The 15,901-nt window shown below is 41.2% G+C and overlaps 1 long non-coding RNA gene across 1 annotated transcript; it reads left to right on the top strand.

Moving 5' to 3' along the window:
* Positions 1-14,700: 14,700 nt before the first annotated feature.
* On the top strand, positions 14,701-15,641 carry LOC140697851 (uncharacterized). Its single transcript, XR_012075224.1, has 2 exons — positions 14,701-14,811; positions 15,041-15,641. It is a non-coding gene; the product is annotated as an uncharacterized lncRNA (long non-coding RNA).
* Positions 15,642-15,901: the final 260 nt, after the last annotated feature.

Consider the following 15,901-nt stretch of genomic DNA (forward strand, 5'->3'; position numbering starts at 1 on the left):
GTATTCTTAATTACTAAACTAATGAATTATGTTTATTTTGGGTTTATTCTTTAGGGTTAGAAAAGAAATGTCTCTCTTCACATATATTATTGCAGTTAATAACTTTATTATTAAAATCTTAATTTTTCAATATTTTGGATGCTTTGTTTGATGACATACACTTTATCACATGTAGAATATGCTTCCTATAATCACCAGTCCTGCAGTTTCCAACACCATTTGCACAATTTCACTGCTTTGCCTTTCATAATTCTCAGAAAACCACAGAAACATGGAATTTTTATAGGTTTTATAAAAGCTAGAATTTAAATATGAATTAGCCTTAAAAAAAAACTTCTAGGAATTCTTAATACAAAGGATTATGAAATGCTTCAAGGTAAATGATATGCTGGTAATATGATACTAGGATCTTCAAAAATAAGTAAGTTTACTTTTATTATCTGGGTGTTTTCTCTTATGAGCATTAATTATCCACTCTTACTCTCCGTTACGGCACATAGTACAAGCAAAATAAATATTTGTTAGATAATTGAATGAATGAAGAGGGGAATCATCTACTATTTTCTTGTTTCAAATAGAAGCAAATGAAGTCTAATTCTATTCTAAACCACTTTAATACCTATAATCCTATCCATTCCTAGCCCCAGTGCAACCCCCCTTTACATTCTCCTCTGTAATGATAAATTTTACTTTTTTTCTTCCATTTACTCTCTTTCTTCCAAGCTCTCCTGAAAGACCATCATCCTAGAAATTATTGAGTGACCAAAGCTTCAAGGTATTGCTTTTCTAATGCTCTCACACAGTGACCAAGTCTTTAGCTGAGTTTCAAAGTTAGCAAGGAATAAAATTAGGGAAAATGTGGTTCACAATTTCTCCAGGCCAGATGGAGAACAAATGACATGCAAAGCCTCTATTTATTCTTTTGTTTTATCAGCAATTGCCACAGAAAATTTGCCCTAAACTGGCCTTGGAAAATTCATTGTTGTTTTTTTTTCCAACTCATTACCCCAGGAGACATTTTGATCTTGATTTTCTTTGACTGAGACTAACCTTGATCTACCCTCCACTTTAGTTCACTCCCAATGAAGATACCTTTTTAAAAAATTAGTATCTATTTTATGGTCGTTTGTGAAGAAGCAATTGCCGAGAGATCTGTCATAACATTTCTGATACAGTTAAAAAAGAGTTAAAAGAAATTTGCTTCAAAAAGACCAGTACAAAAGCACTCCTACATGTACTAGGCTTTCGAATGCCTCAAATATTTTCATGAATGAAAGCCCTTTTGGTTATTTTCATTATTGGAGAAATTCTTTTATGGAAAATTCAAACCAACAAAGGAAACTCAGATTGCAGTTCTAACATTTTCAGCAGAGTTGACCAAACATGAGTCCTAAATTGACGTATTATGAACACAATAAATAAGGTTTTAAAGGCTGGCTAACACTGCAAACCTTTTTGAAACAGACCTCTCCTTTATGTATCTATCTTTCTGGGAGTTCATGGATCATGAGAGGACATGGAATTTGAAGGCCTCTGGTTATTCTTACAATAGCCACAGCCAACGAACAGTGGGGCGGCGAGGGTCAGTCACTTCCTGTAGAATTATCTGTGGTGAATTGTCCCCATTGCCAGCTTGAAAGTGGAGGAGCTCTTAAATGGCCAGGCCAGGCGGAGTTAGTAAAAGACCACACCGGCATTGTGAAAGGTTAATTGCTAATGGATAAACAATTCAGCTTAAACAATTTCTATTGACTTCCTACTTTGTACCAAGCACAAAGATGGTAGTGTTGGGAGCTGCTGCACGGGCAGCCGCGGTGGTGGTGATGGAGGTGGAGGCGATGGTGTGTGTGTGTTTGTGAGGGGGAGAGAGTTACAAGGGGGACTGACGTAGTCCCTGCCCTCAAGTGTGGAAATGCTCTAAGGGAGGCACAGATAGGCTGTGGGAGCCAAGAGGCAGGAGACGTCCACTCTAACAGATGGTGAAGATGAGGAGGAACCCGGTGGTTCTCGTCTCAGGATATAAGAGATCAAAATTAAGCCCCTTGCATTGGGTCAAGAGGCAAAGGGCAGTTTTAGAAAGGGTCTTGTCGGTGGCTAAAGGATTATAGCTCAGAAAGACTAAAGATTCATCCATGGGGGAGAGAGAGAAAGAGAGAGGCAGAAGTTTCTTAACAAAAGAATCAGAATCTGGAACAACTCAAGGCATTCAGTGAGACCTAACTCCTCTCAGGTTCTTATCTGTAGTAATCCACCTACATACAGAATGTTTGCTCCATCACCAGAGTGCAAGTTCCACGGAGGCAGCCAATTCGTCTGTTTTGTTCATTGCCCTGCAAAGAGCACAGGGCACTAGGAAGCACATAAAAAATATCAGCAGAAAGGATATATGAAAGTATGTGATGGATGATTTATAGAACTAGCAGGGAGGCCTGTGTTCCAGAAGGTGGGATTTGAGGAAATGCCCCCTCCCAATATCAGCTAGTAGCATACATACATCTGTAAATAGTAAACAGTGAAAAATGTGTAGAAGACAAGATATTAATTACAAAAAACATTTTTCATCATCCTGGAATTGGCATCGAGTACCCAGGACTAAAGAAGAATCAATTACCCTATATTACAAAGAAAGCAGAAAACAAACACACACCCCATTGGAGCTTATTAAGAGTTGACCAGTTTGGTTCTATTGTTGCAGGGAGGGGATTCACAGGGATCACTGGAGTCAAAGGGCATCAGCTCCGTGGGGAGCGCTCTATGGGTTTTCTTTCTCTTTCATCCTCCCTACCAGCCCTCAACTCCTCTGCTAAGTTAGGAGGAAGGCTTTAAGAAAATGACTTGTAGAGACCCCGAAGTTGTTTGTATGAAGAGACTGGCCTCTCATTCTCTGGCTGAACATGTACCATGCAGCCTACTACATGAAAAGAAAGGGACAGCAGAGTGGAGGGAGAGGACTAAAGACAAGTGGCCTGACTCCCAACTTTTAAGGTGTGACAAGGATGGCTGAGCTCCCCACGGATCAAACAGAGGAACAGCCGGCGGCTGAGCTGAAGTCCAGACTGAGAGGACACCAGAAGCAGGAGGTGTGGAGCCATTTCCTAGAGATGAAGGTGGGAGGGTTCAAGGAGATTGAGGCCAGTGGGCTGCCAGGGCAGGGCACTGTGCAGGGGATGAGGTGACATCCTTGCAGGGCCTCCCCAAACAGCAAGACCCACCATGGAGGAGACCTGGAACACCTTCATCCCAGGAGAGAGAGGGCGTGGGGATACCTGCCACCCAGAGGACCTCATGGCCAGTCCTTCTTGGCCGCTGAAGCAGAGGCAGCCATGAGAAGACCATGGTAAATCAGAGGTGCTTGTCCTTTTCCATCGTCCCCCTCCCTGTGCCAGTCCTTGGGAGAAGGACAAGATCCAGTGGGAGAAGGAGCCAAACCCCTCTATCAAAGGCCAGTGCTGGGAGGAAAGAGCAGATGAACACTAACTTGGATATGAAACTTTTAATTAGAATGGACTTTCTATTTAACTGAAAGTGACTACTGAAGAAGTTGCTATGCTATGATGAAAAAGGAGGACTTGGCAGAATATAGTTAAAGGCTATGATTTGGGGGAAAAAAGATTATGTTTCTACTCCATCAACACCAGACTATTGATTATAGGTATAATCATGGTCTTTCCTCACTGGAGAATCCAGGAGATCCTCAAACTACAAGGTAGGTTGATGATGCTATTCTAATGCTGGCCAGATAGCCTTGTCTTTCATTATCCTGATTCTCCTTCATCTGTTTGACATTTCAATGATTCATTCAACAAACACTTATTGAACCTATCCCACTATGAACCAGGTCCTGTGCCAGCCACCCGACAGACAAAGGAGCAAGATAGTCGCAGTCTGTGCTTTGCATCTCAAATCCACACTGGAACATGCTGGGCTGGTCGTTCCCTCAGACAGAAGATTAGACACTGTTTGCACCGAGCGCACCCTCCTGAAGTCTGCAATGGTTCAAAGTCCAGGTTTTAAAACACAGAGCTTCTGCCTTCTAAGAATCAGGGCATCTATGTTATTTTTAAATTCTTTCTTGCAACTTTCCACCAATGATGACAGAGTAGAGTAGGGTTCGGTAAACTTTTCCGGGGAAGGGCTAAATAGTAAATACCTTAGCCCATACCGTTCCTGTCACAACCACTCAGTTCTGCCTACATAGCACGAGGGCAGCCAGAGACAATACATAAAGAACTGGGTGTGGTGTGTTCCACTAAAATTCTACTTATGGACACTGAAATGTAAATCTCACATGAGTTTCCATGTGTCATGAAATAGTGTTCTGCTTTGGATTTATTTTTCAACCATTAAAAAAGGTGCAAACCATCCTTAGCTTGTGGGCTGTAAAAGAACAGGTAGGTGGTCGGATCTGGCCCACAAACTATAATCTGCTGACCCCTATGGCTAGGGATGTGATCTTTATATGCAAATTCATTTGCAAATGCTTCCTACAAAATGTCTCCTTCTTGCTAGAGTCTGAGTTTTTCTTGTCCATGAACGTCTGTAGTATCCAGGATGAGAGGAGATTTCTAACTCTCTCGGCTTTAGATTTTACATATTTTCTGGGTTGACCATGATTTGGATGAAACACTCTCCTCTTATTCAGTTCTTTCTCTGTGGACAATTCCCCAGTATCATCTGATTTTATGGTGTTCTGTTCTCTTGCCTGGATATCCTGCTGTTTCAGACTAATACAACACTCACTAGTATGAGCCTTCCTACCTCAGGGCCTTTGCTTATGCCATGTCCCTGGCCTGGAATACTCTCCCGGGAACTGCCACCCTTCCTTCACCAGGCTGACTCCCCTTGGCTCTTAGTCCAAACGTCAACTCCTCAGAGAAGCACCAGACCACAGTTATTTTCATAAGGCTTGATTAATGGCTGTCTTCCCCTCCAGACTGCAGCCCTCCCAAGCACAAGGGGCCTGGCTCTTGGGCTCACTGTTGCCTTCCAGTGCCTGGCACGGTGCCTGGCGTGGAGCTGTGGCCTGCTGGTCAGGAGGGTCGGCTCTGGGGTTGGACTGCTCGTTAGAACACTGGTCTCAGCGTCTTCCATCCATGTCACTTCTCTAAGCCTCAGTCTCCTCATCTGTAAAATAGGATAAAAAGGATATTGACCCCAGAGGGTTACTGTGAAGATCAAATGTAATACCACATGTGAAACGTGTGGCTTAGGGCCTGACAGAGATATTATCCACGATGGTCAGCTGTTATCAAGATTAGCATTCAGTAAATATTTGCTGAATTGAATTAATAACAAGAGCCAATGGTATGGGGTGTTCACTATGTGCCAAGTACTCTTGAAACTGCTTTACATTTATCACTTCATTTCTTCCTTCAGTCACCCTAAGGAGAGGGCATTCCCATCAACCCTAATTTATGTAAGGGAGCTGAAGCACAGAAAGGTTAAGTCACTTGCTCAGAGTCACACTGTGATTAAAGTGGTGAAAACAAGTTAAGGAGGCTCCCAGATCATGACACATATTACTGGTTTCCGATGGGTTTTTTGTAAATGCTTTCTGATCTTTTAACACACTCTTTTCTGGCCAAAACAAGAATTGTTAGCAAACAACACCATCTTAGATGAAAACACTTATCTTATATAGTTATGTACTGAAAATAGATCATTTTAAAAAGTACAATCAAGTAATCAAGGGAACCTCTTCTGTGATCACATACGTTTTCTCCCATAATTCAATAAAACATGTCATTTGCATCAAGGTCGTTTTGTTATTCGCTTTTATTGGACACATGCAAATTTAGAAGATACCTTAAAATCTGCCAGCCTTGAATTGCATAATCACCACACCATTGATGTAAATATAAATCACTTAAAATATATCAAAGTAGGAATTCTAGGAAAAGTTTGATTGAGGGAAAAAATATAGACGTCTATTTTTGGCTGTGTTCACATCTACCTATGTAAATAACTGTCTACTCATACTCATGAATATTTAATTCAGCAATATTTTAAATTTGGATCCTTACCTTTGAATGGAGCTTACACATTGCTTACTGACTAATTTAACTTAAAAAAATCTTTAGGCAATTCGTCTACTGAAAGCATTTTACCCAGAAAAGTAATCATTTTTTCCAGTTGTTTAAACAATGCACTGCACAGCATTGAACAGTATTTCCTTCTAAGCCTCATCTCTATTAAATGCACAGAAAGAGTCAGTAGGCTGAGCAGTTAGAAACTCAGACTGTTTAGTTTCACTGACCTGGGATTCAAATCCTAAAGTGACCTCATCAAGATATTTAAGCTGCCTAACCCTCAATGTTTCCATCCATAAAATGGGATAATAATAGTACCTGCCTTCTAAGGCTGTCTGCAGTAACCATTAATTAAGGCAGTGGTTGTAAAGGGCTCCACAGATAAATGATTATAATAGTTAACCTACATTAAGAAAAATAAATTTTAATCATGTTTATTAGTGGCTCCCAAAGAAAATTTGGTAGATATTTGCATTAGCATTGTTGAATTGAATCAAAATTCAGAAGGGAAACTGTTTAGAGTCAAACAACATAGTCATGGTACGAGTTACTACTTAGTTTTCTCCCAGCAGGTTCAAAGACATGTTACCTACGACTCACCCTGAAAGATTTTGAAAATATAGGATTCTGGTACTCTGAAGGTTCTGAGTCACTCAGAAGGTTCAGTACTGGGCCACAAATGCATATTTTCAAAAGCTCCCACAGTGATTCTGAGGGACAGCCAGGTTTGGGAATGTTGCCCAAATGCACTTTCAATTCTATAAAATGTTTTCCCAGTACTTCTTTTTGGCCAGATGAGCCCCCAGGAGAAAGAAAAAAGTTCCCATATCATAGCATCTGCAGCCTCATTGAAAAAATGACTTTTCAACTCTCTTAGGGTTTGGCCAACATGAGGAGGTCCCAGAATTGCACTAGGGAAGCCACAGGGAAAGGGGATCTGACCCCGAGCATCTTCCAAGGCATCAGTGCCCTCAACCCAGCAGCCCGTAACTCCTCCCAACCACTGTTGGAACAAGAGAGGTGGAGTCAAAAGAAAATTCTCACATCCTCATTGGATGTCTGTTCCTTTGAATCTCTCTGTGCCACGCAGGACAAAGGGAGTCAATAAAGACTCACTGACGAATGACTATAAGCTTAGGAAGAGTCAGCCTCCCATGATAACAGCCCTTAAGACATATCACCTATGGGATGTCAGTTTAGCCGCTGAGGTTGATTTGATTAATACGCCTCCTCATTGAACCCCGTAATAAAAACCGCATACATTTCATCTCCTTCCACCTTCGTGTCTCCTTTTTCTAGTCATATGTTTCAGTACCCCTCTCACGTGTTTCACTCCTCTTTCCTGCTCTGACACCTTCAGGCATGCCATGAAGTCACATGCTCTGGCATATAAATAACCGGAAAACATTCATCTCTGCGGTGGCAGAGAAGCTGCTGCCACTTTTTTTTTTTTTTTCCTGGAAACCTGCCTTTAATGTGACAGTATACTACAGCAGTCTGAAACATTTTCACAAAACATTTCTGAGTGAAGCAGGGAGAGGAGATGGGGAACTTAAGATACTGCTGTGGCCTTCACACATCAGTTTATAACTTGCCTAAATATTTATTTGTCATCATGTCAACAGGGCTTAAACGTGAGCCAATGATTCGTTTCAATCCAGATCTGTTTTCCCTGAAGTGTTCTTGCGGGAAGGAAAAGTTGCGCTGTACTTCTAAACTTTTATTCCTTTATCACTGGGAAGCTATCCATTATTGACTTATTTAGTATTTTCTTTAGGAAACTATAACAAAGGTGGAAACTCCAAGAGCAGGTAGCGTCTCTATTTTTGCCCAGTGTTGTAGCCCCTCTACTTAGTAAAGACTGGTCATACTGGGTGCTTAAAGATTTTTTTTTTTAATAAGTGAAGACACACATTAGAAAAGAGAGTTGAAGGATTCAAGATGACAGAGAAGCCTTTGGAAGACTATTTTGGGGTAAAGATAACCCCAGTTTTCCAAATGGGAAATTCTTTTCTACCAGCGTGGATGCATACACACACACACACACACACACACAGACTCACAAACGCATAATGAGAATGACATGAAGAGGACAATATGGCATCTGTCAAGAAAAGAATTAAATGTCCCTCTTCCATTTCCTTGCCTATGATAACAAAGTGAGTATAGAAAACATACATGTGTTTCAAATAGAAGTTCCTGGAATGGCTCCCCATTTCTCAGAGGATGAAATCTTAACTTAGCAAGGTTTATAAGGCCCCAAGTGACCTTGCTTCTGCCCACCGGTCTAGCTTCAATGTCATTGCCACCACTCCCTCACAAGTGTCCTATACTCCAGACATACTCAATTTCCTTCACGTTCTTCTGCATATGGGCCGTGGCATATGCTGTACCATCTGCCAGGAACACATTCCACCTCTTCTCTGGCCAATTTCCTTTCATGCCATTTCCTCCAGGAAGCCTCCCAGGCCTTTGGGTTGGGCTCCCCTTCTCTGTTGGCTCCTTATCGCCTCCCCTATATTGTATCCTAATTGCTCCCACTGTTGCCTCCACGGACACTGTAGGCTCCGGGAAGCAGTGACCACGACTGTGCTGTTCATCATCGTTTCTTCTGCACTGAGCACCATCCAACACTCAGCCAATAAATATTTATTATATGAATGAAGGAAAGGAGAAGGGAAGAAATCTGCAGCCTGAGCAAACAGAGAGGGACTGCACCCGCAGTGAGATGACCAGAGCACCGAGTCTGTGTTGTCTTGGTTTTCCTGGCTCCCGTGAGATCCATTCAGGGTTATCTCAGAAGATGTGGGAAGGTGAGCCATGAGATAACTGAGCCCAAAATCATGTTAAGGAAAGGAAAGAAAAAAGAGTAAATGATTGCAGATGAGCTTAATAGTTTTGAAAATCAAAGACTATTTGTAGTTAATATACTTATTACTAGGTGTATATGTTATGAGGTGGTTCTGTTTTTTTTTTATTGAAGTATACTGATTTACAGTGTTGTGTTAGTTTCCGGTGTACAGCATGGTGATTCAGTTACACACATATACAAAACAGAAACAGACTCATGGACATGTGAGGTGGTTTTTATTCAATGAAATTGTCACTTAACATCAGACAAAAGCTCTTGCCCCACTTTTTAGTTTTATCCTGACTTACGAGGAATGAGGAATATCCCAATCAACATAATTCCATGCAAACCTTTCCTAGAAATTCATGAAACAAATAACTTGATTCAGGAGTACGGAAACCACCAAATGGAGACGTTTTAAATAATTTAAGATTCACGTTTTGAACACAGAGCTCATCTAAGCCAGGAATTATTACTTTTGGTCCCTGCTATCTATAAGCCTGTCTTGCACGCTTACATGCGCAGTGATGTCCCACCAAAGAACATTTGTTATCCTGGTTAAAGAAGGGGGAAGTGGAGTCATAGTTATGAAGGTGACCCAAATCACCATACATTTCCTGACAAGCTTAATTTTCTTAGTCCAGCACAATGCAGTGTTGGGCGGAGCTCTCCTGCAAACAGGCTTTCAGTTCTGCTGTGGGGATGCAGTGCTCTGTGCACCATAGTAGCGGCAGTGAGAGATCCGATGAGACCCTTGGTTGCCCCAGAGCATTTGGGGGTCCTGTCTGATTTGGGTACTCCTCTGCTACCTGACTAGAGTTTTGTTTTTTGGGGTTTTTTTTATTTTATTTCCTGGAGGAGGTAATTAGGTTTTTTTTTTTTATAGAAGAGGTACTACTGGACATTGAACCCAGGACCTCATGCATGCTAAGCATGCGCTCTACCATTTGCACTGTACCTTCCCCCCCTGACCAGAGTTATTTATTTGAATTTTGGCTCCCTCATTTTTCCATCTACAAAGGGAAATTTTCTTATAATTAGTTTTATGTAATTATACATAACTGTCTTACAGTCTACCCATCTTACTTATATAACCTGACTATTTGATACTATAACCATCTTGTGTTTTTCTATCATACAACTGGTCAAAGGCTTTGCAGATGAAAGCTGATTATTTAGAGATTGGAGAAAAAGAGAAACCTGACAAGAAGCATTTACTTTAATAAGGAAATCTATTTTCTACAATTTTCTATTTTATATCATCAACCACTTCATTAGAGAGAAAAAATTATGTCCAGTAATTCTTTTGACTGCCACCCAGACCCTTAGCACGTGGACGTCAAACCAGTCCTCAGTGATGCACTATTCTAAGCAGACTAGGCACTAATCAAAAATTCTTTATCAGCCTATGATAATTTTCATCTATGGGATAAGAGCTTGGCCAATGAGGTTTAACTGATACAAAAATTACAAAGTTAAGCTTCAAAAAAATATGGAGTTTCAAGAAATTGAAAGATGGAATAAAAGCACACATTTAAAAAATGCTAGTAATGCATTAAATGTCATACCTTTGAAATTACCTTGTTTCTTAATTAGAATTCTTCAAGCATATCAATTGAACTTGTCCTCACCCAAGAACCACACCCTAGGCAAATTCAAAGCATGGAAGGGAATTATTTTCTACTTAATGGAGCATGTAAGTTTATTTTAATATTCAAGGTTATGATGGGTGAAATGTAAACTGAAAAGTTTTCCTTTTTATCACGGCTCGTGGTATAATAGCAGTACTTACTTTATGAAATAAAAGTCCAATTACCATAAAACAAATGGAAGGTCATTATATTTCACTTGACTTTCGCATGCATGCTGTGAAATGTGTTTCCTCACAAAATGGCATGTTATAATACTTTGTATGTGGCGTTAATCCTGGGACCCCAGCCGTATTTTTTTTCCTCATTACAAACTGCCCAGGCTCCATTCTAGCAACGATAACTTAGCCTTTCTCATCTCTGAACCTTTGTGTAAACCATTCTTTCTGCTTAAAATGACTTCTTCATTTCCTTCACCAAGTTATGAAACCTTTCTCCTTCAAGACATTTCAGAAACTCATCTCTCCTACATTTGCCCCCCCCTTTCATGACCTCAAGTCACTTATAATTATACAGACATGACAGTTGGGTCACTTATCTTACCTGGCTAGACAACCCAAGCAACAAATGAGTCACTTGGCTTGGCCTAGAAAGCATTGCTGGGCTCATGTCTCTGTGTGTTTGTTTATTGAGTGGGGGTGGTGGGGTGGACGGGAAGGACTGGTCAGGAGTGTTCCAGTGCATGGCTCGAGGTTAGTTCATCCCCCTTGAAACAGAGTTTGCCTCATATGCCAATATTATCCTTTTACTTGTATGTTTATTTCATTTGTATTTGCCTGTCTCACCATTCAATTCTCTTTATTTCTTCCATTTATGGTGAGTCCTTTGAAATCAACAATGTTAGATTTATTATGTGTTTCTTTGAGGAGGAGTGAGAATACATTGGTTGATGGGGCCATGGTCACAAACTCAGCTGTCTTCAGAGCCCAGGCGAGTTCTGTAGATCTGGAAAGAGACAGTGTGAGACAGGGAGCAGGGGCTATGGAACCCGGAGGTACCTGCCCAACCTAGGGGCATTCAAATGCAAAAACTCACAACATCTCTGCCAGTCCAATTTGGCCTTTAGTCACTGGTTTGCAACCCTCAATGCCCTACTTCTTGCTCTGAGCCGGTGAGGTATGTTGGTGGTGACAGGATGATTAGCTGTATTTTATTGTTGAAGGAACTGAAACACAGAATAGTGACTTTCCAATAGTCACACAGGAAGACCAGCTTCATGCACATATCTTGTTTAAAAAGAGTAGACTGCAAAAAGGTAAAATAAAAAGCGTGACCTAAAACCTGGAAGTGAATGAGCAATTTTCCTTAAAGGAAAATATTTTCTTTAGATTTCAAAATATTTGGAAGCAGTATTTTTTTGGTATATTTAGTAAGTTATAACAGCATAATTGGATCAGTCAGTCCCCTTCCCTGTGATTTGGATACGCCTCCCCCCCAACACACATACACACGCCACACACACATATGAATGTGTGTGTGTGTGATGATTAAATTATAATTACCTCGGGAAATTTGGATCTCACCCTTCCTAAGAGTTGTAACTAATATGTGAATTCCCTTGATGTATAGAAAGCCTAATTTTAAGGAAAGACTTGTTTCTTTTCTCTGTGTTTTAAAGGTTTTGTTTTGTTTGTTTTGTTATTTTTAAGATTACACTTTATTTACTGTTATTACCCTTAGCTTTGAGAGAAGAAGAAGGTTGGGCATTAGATCCTAGAATTCACTCTTGAATGTGAATGCCTTCAAATTTTTATTCATTTCTACTACAAGCCGAGAAGGAGGCAAAGCATATTCTGCAAATCAAGCCCGTTAAAATTCCACTGCAAAGCGTGGACTTGACTGACTGCAAGTGGAGCTGTCAGCTCATACAGGCGTCACTGTCAAAGGGCCGTGTCATCTGTCAGTGTCGGTTCCAGCTCACTGTTCCACATAGAGGGAATGCACTGTTGCCTCCCAATTGATAACATGCTGCCAGAAGCATGTTACTTTCTCATCCGTCTTCTTGTAGCTGTCAAAAATGGAATCCATTAATTAGTTTGTTCTTGTGAATTTTAGTTGTTCAAAAGACATGTAAATTGCAAACTAAGACAAATATAAATTCCCAGCCTAAACCATGATACCAATAAGGGCTTAAAATCCCCAAGTGGCCATTGGTTGCTGACAGTGGGGAGTACTGACCAGCTAAACTCTGCCTTAAGTGAATGTAATGATGTGGCTAGTTTCCCGTCCCTTTTAATGAGAGCAAGCATCCCAAGGCAGCAGAGGGGATGCAGAGGGGTAGGGAAGAAGGCGGGAGACGCCCTGAACATGGCTCTAACTAGTCAGGCAGTTTGACACAACTTAGGGAGCCCAGTCGCTGCTGCTGCTACTGCATGATTACTTTTTTGTATTTTATTCCTCTCCAATGGCTTTCAAAAAAAGTTTGATGGGCTTTATTTCCCTCATTTGGGGGGTCCCACAAAGCCTAGGCAATTCTGTAAACTCCATATCCTTTAGACAGGGTGCCTCATGTGTAATTCACTTCTGCACACCAATATACAGTCTATGAATTGAAGGAATCTTCTGTAAGAAACTGGAAACAAATATATTGAACAATCTTTATGTCTGATCTAGTATATTACAAAAATGAGTATGGTTCAGCTTAACCCAATTTTTTTCCTTCTCCATCTTTTCAAGTCAGCGATAAAGGATTGCAGTGACACTAAATTATTTTATTCTATTCAATTTGATAAGCATTTATTAAGTGACTACTCTGTGTAACTCACTGCGCTAGCTACTCTGGGAAATACAAAAATGATTCAAATACAGTGTTAGTCCTCTAGAAGCTCATGCTTTATAGGAAGAGGCAGATGCATATGCAAAAAGCCCTAATTCAAGATAGACTGGAGGAAGTGTTAACTAATGAGCTGTGGGAGAAGGAAAAGCGAGATCGCTCCATCCCAGGGACACTGAGGGACTCCTGGAGCGGGTAGCCCTCCAGCAAGGCTTTGAAGAAAGGATGGTCTTCACATGGCTATAAATCCTCAATGTTAAAGGACATAGCGTATGTGGAGGGGAAAATATACACCAAAGGATTGTGTTTGTAAATGACGAGGCAGATAGATCTTGCATCAATGGAGGTGTTTGGGGAAGAGCTTTCCAGCATGAGTGCTGATCCAGTCCAGGGCGGGGGGGATTCTGGGACAAATACATCCTTCCGAGCACTGGGCATTTTACCAAAGCCGACAAGTAAGGTGCTCCTTTTGTGAAAAATTTAGTAATTTATTGGAATGACACCTAATGATTAACAGAATAAATAAGTGGTAAATATAACCAGAAGTATTTTTCTAAGACTTTTACTTCTTTCCAGCTTTGCTCATCTCTAGCCAAGATATAATATACAGTAAAAAAATTATGATCACTAGGATGAAACAAAAAATAAGATAAAAAAGAGCAGAATTTTTTTTGTAATGATCCTCAAAACACGTAGGGAATGTCTGATACTTTTCCCGCAAACAGCACAGTAGTTCAGGATGATCTTAAGGCCAGGGGGGAAATGACTTTGTTTTGTTCTTTGCTGAACCCCTGCAACTCAGAAGAGTGCATGGCTTATAACAGGAACTCCATCAGCATTTGTTAAACACTCTCATAGCAAAACGTTACAACCGTAGCTCGGCCGAGTCTCAGGGGTGGAACAGAGCCTGCTCAGCCTCGTGCTGCCCCCGTACAGGACGGAACTTCAGTCTGAGATGAAATATCGCTAGAAGAACAGTAGCTTTTTACTAGGGGTTTAAAATATGAACATTTGGTCAGGGTTACTTCTTATGATTTGAGTAAAAACTGATTTAAAAGGGAAGAAAGCTTAAACTGATGGCTTCAAGAAATGAACTGTCAACAAAGGAATTTTGCTAATGCTGAGAATGTTTGAAACGCTGGTGTTTCTTGCCGTAAAATTCTAACGAAGGTGAGACCTGGAACAAGGTGACGTTGTCTGGTTCCTTCAGTCCCCCTAACTAGCCAAGTCAAATAATTCAGTCAGCAAAGTGTATTTTATATGAAGAAACCTCGTTTGACTGCCTTCACATCTAAGTTAGCCAGACAGCAGTAACTCTGAGCTTCCCGTTGGTGTATGTGGGCCCAGTGGCGGTTAAAGACGTTAACCAACGTTCTTCCGTCGATGGCTGCAGGTAGTTTACGTATGTGCTTCTGAGTGAAGAGAGTCGGTGAGGCGGCCTCTCCACACTGAGACAATGCAGGGGACACCCAGAACGTTCACCAGTGACTGCTAAGAGCGTCACACGATGTAAGCAGGAGCAATATTCAAAGTATTCAACACCGACCCTACGAATGGGCACTGCTTGCAGTGGTGGCTCAGAGTCCCCGGGTCCCCTTCCGGGCCAGGCCTTTACTTGCTGGAGAGTGTGGGACAGGCCTGGGCAGCAGGGATGGGGAGCGTTGGGTGTGGGGTGGGGGTGCTTATGGCAGGAGCCGTTTACCACCGGGACAAAAGCATTTGATCTCTTCACCGACAGTCAGGCAAGTGCACGCCAATGGAAAATCATCCTTGATTTGGCATAAAGTCTGCTTTCTACCCACGAGGAGCTTCTAATGAGTGCTCAAGCCCATTCAACAGAACATCCCGGCCAGACTTGACATTAGACCAACCAACAAGAGGAAAGAGTCTAGAAAATTGAGTGGGCCCTGTATGTCTGTGACTCGACCCAGTGTAAAATGTCAGATCCTGCCTAAAATGCGAATCCCTGCCAGGCTCCAGTGGGATCGAGCAGTGCCGGGAGGCGGAGTTCCTGATGCACATCACAGAGAAGGACCCGAAGGCTCCCATTGAACAGTCAACAATCGGGGTGTCGCGTTTCTGGAAGGTCTTTCAAATGCCTCTGACACCATGTTACTCTTCACAACAAAACCTAGCTCTTCAAACCCAGTTCTAGAATGTAACGCAAGCTCTACCTATATATGACGGAATGGACACTGACTCTGTTATTCGACCATAAGTAGGACTTTAAAATATGAAGGCTTTAGTCACAATTATTTCTTAAGATCTGAGTAAAACTCATTTAAAAGGGAAGAAAACTTAAATTGATGGCTTTGAAAAATAAACTATTAACAAAGGAATTTTGCTAAGGCTGAGTAAGTTTGAAATGCCTTACAAACCATACCCTTAGAGTCAGCAGCAGTACCTTACTTCTCTCAGACTAAATTTCCTTCCTCTCATTCTCAACCCCCGACCCCCACTCCGTCCCTTCCCCCCACATACAAACTTCTCTCCAGATAGTTTATTGAAACCTGCTAAGTTCTAGAGTCATGAAATAACTTTAAACAGGAGATCATTGTATTTATTTATTTTAATTGAAAAACAATCAGTTACAATGGGT

The sequence above is a fragment of the Vicugna pacos genome, chromosome 8 (assembly GCF_048564905.1).
Source record: "Vicugna pacos chromosome 8, VicPac4, whole genome shotgun sequence".
Lineage (NCBI taxonomy): Eukaryota > Metazoa > Chordata > Mammalia > Artiodactyla > Camelidae > Vicugna > Vicugna pacos.